Here is a 7786-nt window from a genome sequence, read left to right on the forward strand (position 1 = left end):
ATTGTGACTGCACAACCAGTTTCTTTTCCCTCATTTTTCTTCAATTCTTATTTGTTTACCTTTTTTCAATAAACAGAAACAGTTGTAAAGTAGTGGAAGAAGGGAGGATATTGATAAACCCCACTCAATGGCGACGGCGACAAGGCCTGGTATTCCAAAGTCGGAAGCTATTTCCAAAGGCTACAATTTCGCTTCTACTTGGGAACAGGTTATGGTTCAATCTCTATCTACCCTTACTTATTTTCTACATTTCTCTGATTTCCTCCAGATCTTATTAGATTTGTGTAAAAGCATAATCAAAATTATTTAGATCTCTTCTTCTATGAAAAATTTGATGACCGCATTTGCCCAAATAAATGAATAGTATAGTGATGTTTCTAAGGAGATTAAAATATTTGCTACTGAATTTGATGTATTCGTACTTAGTCCTCTATTTGATTTTAGTGTGTCGTTGCAAATTGAGGAAAATAATTGGAACTATTTTTGAAACGCTCTGACGGCAAATTGCCGTAATTTATATTTTTAACCTACGCAATTTGACACTTTTTAAGGCTGCAAAATTGCAAGTAAACTTTAAATAATATAGTATTTAATCAAAATAAACTATATGAAGTGGGCCAAAAAATGGCTGAGGAGGAAATAATATAAGAATGACCGATAATTGATAATTGAGGGAGGTTATCCCTGTCTGTCACAATGTGCATTGTTTACTTATTCAGAGACTTCTTTGATTTCCTTGTCTGACTTTGTGTAGTCATAAAAGAAATTTGGGCACATGTCATGGAGCTCCACTTGCATTATTCATTTGTTGAATTAGACGTGGTTTGGCTAATTCTCTTCCATTTCCCTGTTAGATGTTAACTTAATGTTCATAATTAACTGACAGATTAACGATTCAAAGTTTTATCATGCATGGTACTGTCTTCAACTAACTGATTAATAAAGGTTTCGTTGATCGAGTGTTCGGATCTCCGATTAACCGATTAATGTGATTTCTAAGAAAAGGAGAGAGAAAATTGTTTCTTTATGTGATAAAGTCCTCTCATTTGATTTCGTTTGATTTCACTACCTGTGTTTGTTGCTTCTTTTCAATGGAAAGTTTTAGCATCTGGTAATTATGTCGCATATTCTCAATTAAACTATCTTTTCATGTTTTATTCTCATTGTAATGGGACACTGTCACGACCCGAGGCTACCCCCTAGTTGTAACACGGTGCTTAAGGCCACAAGTGACCCCAAGCTAACCCATGAACTGGTACCTGTTGTGAGCACTGAATAAAGTAATAATAAAACATCATGTGCGGAAGTTAAACTGATAAACTTATGTTAAGTTGTAATACTGAAACAAATACCAACGTGTTTGAACTACTGATAAAAATTGAAAACAAGTTTGAATATCTGAACATATGAAAGCCTCTAAGACATGAGGAGTTGATGGGACAAATCCCCAACTAACTTCGACCGACTGAAATAAAGAAAGTATTGAAAATAACTGCAAATAACTTGTCCTCGATGGATGAGGACTCACCACAACTGCTGCTGAGTGGCACTGGACTGACTAAGGGCGATCGGGGAATTGAGCATCCGAACCTATAGTGTGAAATCATATAGCGCAAAAGAGAGTATGCAGTCAGTACATGGAATGTACTGGTATGTGAGATAGAGACAACTAAGATACATTTAAGTACTGGGCATAAATGCATGGACATGTAGGAAGAATGCAAAACCAAGTAAAACATGAACTAAGATAATCTGTAAAATGAATAACTAATAAACTTAACACTTGGTCACACAAACTTGAGCTGATATGGTCTGAATACTGAACTGAGATTGTGGGAGCTAACTACAACTGACATGCCCCAATCTGAGTTATCCGGGTCCAACCTGTAACCCCTGTTGGAAGGGTGATGGTACCTTGCCAGGGGTACCAACACATGACTGACGATGTGGATTCACAAGGTTGATGTCCCGAAGGACGAGGGTGTTATGCCTCTACTGACAGGGGGCCCCTCATAATCTACGGTGGCGCCATAGGTCTGGAACTAAGGGACTGCTATTAACGACTCATGCCTAACTGACGGGGGAGCCTCTATCCCTGCGTTCACTCGGTGCTAAGTGTTACTCCCAACTGAATGACATTGGTATTATTATTCGTTTAACATGATGTGGTACTGTTAAGTGCTCAGCATGAACATGATACTTTGAATATGAAAATAAAATCATGATTTGACTGACTTGTTACTTGAAAATAAAAACATGTATAAACATATAGGTATCAGGTGTTCATAACCCTCTAGCATTGAATAATACTTTGAATACAATGACATCAATTAAGAACACTATAAGGGAATTCATAATTCAGAGATCCAAAACATAGAATATATCCTTAACTGATGGAATCTATGAGTATGGGTATGGGAATGTGTTGAACTTGTAAGGACAACATGCTCACATGGTTTTATTCATGAATTGGTAAGTTAACATGGTATCAACTGAACATGATATGGGTGATTGAAATTTAAAGCAGATAACAATGAAATACACATGAGGAAACATATTGGCATTGCTTGAATTCAAAGCTACTATGAGAACATCGAGTAAATTCGTACTTAACATTGGAATTTTATAAAAAGAGGGAAAAAGGTGTTTATACATGAAATTCAAAGGGTTCTTGGGACTCAATGGGTGGAAGGCTAAGTTGCTCGGACTTGGCTGTTTTGCCGCCGAACCCGTCTCGACACGAGACTGAGGCAGGGACGGGTGCTTCCGCCGTCTCCGATTCGGTCAACCAATTTCGGAGACATCGACCAAACTAAGGAAGAAATTTGAGTGGAAAAATTGAATAATTAATCGGCAACTTACGTGAAAAAATCCCGACCAACGACCACCGGAATAGAGACGGCGTTGTCGATGTGCCGTTGTTGGAAATCATCGTCAACGTCGTCGGAAATCATCGGTGCAGTCGTCGTACCACCTCAGGGTACGGAAATTATCGTCGTACCAGAAATCGGCGCAGTTGGCGTTTACACAGTGACAGTTTTTTTTTTTTCAAGTCAAAGTGACTGTTTTAAAATCTTTGTCGTACTGGGTTTTTTTTTTTTACTACTTTTAATTAATAATTAGTTACTTTACTATTAATAATTAATTAATCTATTGCTAGCAGTCCAGCACTGTGTCGGTCCCTCAACAAAGATGATTCATGTCGGTTAGTGTATATTACTTTGACAACATTAATTTAAGTTCTTAATTATATTTATTTTTAGTAAATAAATGTGAGATAATTTTGGATAAAGTTTTAAATACAAATACTATTCCTAATTGAAAAGTAAAATCAAAAGACAAAAATAACTAAAAATAGTAAATTAACTAAAATATATAAATCCTAATCCCTATGTGTCAAGGAAACATTAAATTGATTTAAATTGGGAAAAGTCAAAAAGTATCTTCATCCATAACATTATAAACAGAACGTCTGTTAAAAGAAATTTTAACTTAAAAATTTGATTATTCTTTATCAAATAATATGGCATCATCCGCATCGGGTAGTCAAAAGGGAAAAGGTCCTATGAGACCAACAAAAAGTATAGGAGTAGATTTTGATGACAAATCACTATGGAATCATGTTAAAGTGATTTCAGCTGCTCCCAATAGTGGTGGAAATAGAACATGGTCATGTAACTATTGTAATAAACAAGTTACTGGATCATATAATAGAGTTAAAGCACATCTGTTAAGAATATTGGGTCAAAGAGTTCAAATATGTAGTGAAGTTCAAGGTGATAAATTGAGAATTTTGAAGATGGAGCACGAACAAGCTGAAAAGAAAAAATCTTCAGTTCAAGTTGATACAAGAAAAAAAACTGATTATGTATCTCTTCCGAAGGGCACTGATTTATTCCAACATAAAAAAAGAAAGTTCAGAAAGAGGAGCTATAGGAAAATCTTTTGGCATCCATAGGAGGAATACTGCCGACAAATTAGCGGCTAGAATGTTCTACGCATTAGGTTTATCGTTCAATCTTGCCAACTCTCCATGCTTTAAAAAATATTCGAAGTTTTTAGCTGAAAATTCCATCCCCGATTTTATTCTCCCATCCTATGTTGCTCGGACTCGGCTGTTTTGCCGCTGAACCCGTCTCAACACGAGACTGAGGCGAGGACGGGTGCTTCCACCATCTCTGATTCGGTCAAATGATTTCGGAGCCGTTGACCAAACTAAAGAATAAATTTGAGGGGAAACATCAAATAATTAACCGGCGACTTACCTAAAAAATCCCGACCAACGACCATCGAAACAGAGACGGTGTTGTCGATGTGCTGTCGCCGTCGACGGAAATCATTGTCGCAGTCGCAGTCGTCGTACCTCCTCAGTCGTCTTCAGTCATCCGTTTCTCTCACCTCAGTGACGGCAGCGTTGGACACAGTGATGGTTTTTAATTTTTTTGGGGGGGTCAAGGTGACGTGTTTTATTTATGTGTTGTTAATAACATATATTAATAATATTTATTTATTATTTATATTAACAACAAATATTATTTTTAATTAAGAGTAAAACATGTGTATACTTATTCATTATACTTACTTTGACAGGGTTTTATTTGTTTGTGTTGTTAATAACATAATATTAATATTTAATATTTATATTAACAACAGATACTAGTATTATTTCTAATAAAAAAGTAAAATATGTATACTTATTTAGTATACTTACTTTGACAACATTAGTTTAAATTTTTAATTATACTTATTTTTAATATTTTGGTAAATAAGCGTGAATTATAATTTTGAAAAAAGTTTCTAATACAAATACTATTCGTAGTATTTAATGTTTTTTAGCCGAATCCCCGCAGCCGTATCCACACTCTGATTCACACCCCCGAATCTTAAAATTTATATTTTGACGAATCCGACTCTCGGATCTGCACCCGTCTCGAATACCCGCACCCGAGTCCGAGCAACTTAGCCCCCCATCATATAATAGGTCGAGAACAACTCTTTTAGATCAAGAAAAGACTCACATTAATAGGAAGTTGCAACCAATTAAAGATATATGGAAAAAGAAAGGGTTGTCGATTTGTTCGGACGACTGGTCTGACACTAAAAGACGACCTTTGATCAATATATTAGCATCATTTAGTTGGGGTCCAATGTTTTTAAATTCAATAAATTCTAGTGAGTGCACGAAGGGTGGAGAATATATTGCTAATTTGTTTATTGAAGCAATAGAGAAAGTAGGTCCAAATAATGTTGTTCAAGTTATTACAAATAACGCAAGTAATATGAAACTTGCCGGTACTATGGTGGAGGAAAAATATCCTCATATATTTTGGACTCGTTGTGTTGTTCATTGTTTGAATCTAGCTTTGAAAAGTATGTGCCAACCATTTGATAAATCATCTCACTTTGCTAATTGCCAATGGATCTCAGAGTTATTTAGTGAAGTGAGTAATTTGAAAAATTTTGTTGTGAATCATGACATGACACATGCGATTTTTCAAAAACATTCAGATTTATGTTTATTTAAAGTTGGTGAAACAAGATTTGCTTCATATGTTATTATGACGACTCGTATTTGCAAAGTGAAATCTTCTTTAGAGAAGATCGATGAATGGAAGAATTATAAGGGGATAAGGGAATTGAAGTCAAAACTCGTGAAATAAAATCCTTTATAATGAATGATGAAAAGTGGGATAATATTGACTATTTTTGTAAGTTTATGGAACCTATTGTAGATATGCTTAGAGATGCCAATCTAGATGGTCTAAAATTACATCTCATTTATGATATGTGGGACTTAATGATTGAGAAGGTTAAAAAAATAATCTTTGAGCATGAGAGGGAAGATCTCATTTTTGGCCAATCAATTTTTTTTTATTCCATTCATTGTGTTCTAGTGGCTAGGTGGAACAAAAGCAACACCCCTTTACATTGTATGGCACATTCTTTGGTTCCCAAATATTCCCAAATACTATCATCAATCATGGCTTCAAGGAGAGAATGGAATTCTACGGGTAGCTCCTAATGAAGATTTAGAAATTGCATCGAATAGAATAAAGTGCTTTCAAAGTTACTTTGATTCTAATCAAATGAAACAAGTTTCATTGGAGTATGGAAAATTTTGTAGCATGAGTGGTTATTTTGGTGAGCCTCATGTGATTGATGCTATGGAGTATGAAGATCCCCTTTCTTGGTGGGGAAATCATGGTGTCTCGACTCCACTTTTGTAACGGTTAGCTTACAAGTTGCTTACTCAATTGGCTTCTTCCTCCTGTTGTGAAAGAAATCGGAGCACATATTCTATGATTCACAACATCAAGAGAAATAAGTTAGCAACTTCAAGAGCCGAAGATTTAGTGTTTGTACAGTATAATCTACGATTGCTATCTCGTAAGAAAAAGAAATATATAAATGGGCCAAGCAAGTATTGGGATGTAGGTATGTCTACATTTTCTTTATTACTTTCTCAATTATTTATTTTGAATGATAATTTTTTCTTTGTATAAAAACCTTTTAATGTGTACATTCTTTTTAACTTATTTAGGTGGAGATCAATTTGAAGTTGAGGATACAATTAATAATTTAACCGAGCTATCAATAGATGAACGTCAATTGGAAGGAGTAGTTTTTGACGAAGAATTTGAAGATTTGGAAGAATTTGAAGAAGATGCGGAAGAGTAGTTAACTTAAGTAACTTGATAATGGACATTTTTTTTTGTTCTATTATTTTTGAATTGATGTCTTAAGTTGGGATGTTTTCTTGTGTTTGTTTAATAAAGTATTTTTAGAATATCTTTATAACTCTATATTTATAATATTTAATTTTTTTTAGCCGAATTCCCGAACCCCGAACCCGTATCCACACTCGGATTCGCACCTCCGAATCTTAAAATTTATATTTTGACAAATCCGACTCTTAGATTCGCACCCGTCTCGAATATCCGCACCTGAGTCCGAGTAACTTAGGTGGAAGGAACCCATTGATGAATGCGCCACATACCCGAGTTGCTTGAATTCTTGAAGAAGACCTGGAATTGGGACCTTGAATGGTTGAATTCTTGAGAAAAGGTTTGATTTTTGTGTTCTTGGGGATGGGGATGATTTCTACGTTGTTAACTGATGAGGAATGGGGCAAATAATGCGCCGCTTGAATTTTAAATCGTGATTTGGACGATTAGGGAGAGGGGGAAAGACCTAAATGCCCCCTTGAACTTTAAATAAAATTGCAGGAAAAACACAGCCTCCGTGACAAGGAGGTTATCGCGGAGACTAGCTTCCATGACACGGCGTGTATCGCGGAGACTAACCTCCGTGACACGCTATGTATTGCGAAGGTCTAGCCTCCGTGACACGCCCAAATCGCGGAGGCATTCTGCCTCCGGGGTCCAAAAACACCCCGAACCCTTTTCGAAAATTCCGAAACTCTTCCGGATGACCCTTAAACATCCCCAATCATATTTCAACTCATAAATCAACGTTTCGAACTCGGGAAGGTCAAAAATAAAATGTTCAAAACCTTAGGGTCTTAAAATGGCCAAGTCTCTTGTACTTAGTGTGAAATAAATGCTTTTGGGGCTTCTAAACGTGTGATGTATAGCTGAAAACTTGTCTAGGATCTGGCGGGGTATTACGGACACTGCCTCTCTTTTTCCTCATATAACCTTCGGCCAACTGGTTGTTTCCTTATCTGTTGGTGATTTTTGTATTAGCTTATTCTTGCAATTGCAATTGAATAATCACCATAGCAATAATCACCTCCATCCTGGATTTGATTTTTGTTTTTTCATTT

At 35.9% G+C, this 7786-nt stretch overlaps 1 long non-coding RNA gene across 2 annotated transcripts in view; it reads left to right on the plus strand.

Annotated features, from left to right (window-relative positions):
* Positions 1-6791, plus strand: part of LOC124889344 — a 15981-nt gene extending 9190 nt beyond the window's left edge. The window contains exons 2-3 of one of the 2 annotated variants that reach the window (XR_007048259.1): positions 77-6435; positions 6542-6791. This is a non-coding gene — a long non-coding RNA (uncharacterized LOC124889344). The remainder of the gene's footprint in view (positions 1-76; positions 6436-6541) is intronic. The other variant, XR_007048260.1, reaches the window with a different exon arrangement.
* The last annotated feature ends 995 nt before the right edge of the window (positions 6792-7786 follow it).

Source organism: Capsicum annuum, chromosome 1 (genome assembly GCF_002878395.1).
Source record: "Capsicum annuum cultivar UCD-10X-F1 chromosome 1, UCD10Xv1.1, whole genome shotgun sequence".
Lineage (NCBI taxonomy): Eukaryota > Viridiplantae > Streptophyta > Magnoliopsida > Solanales > Solanaceae > Capsicum > Capsicum annuum.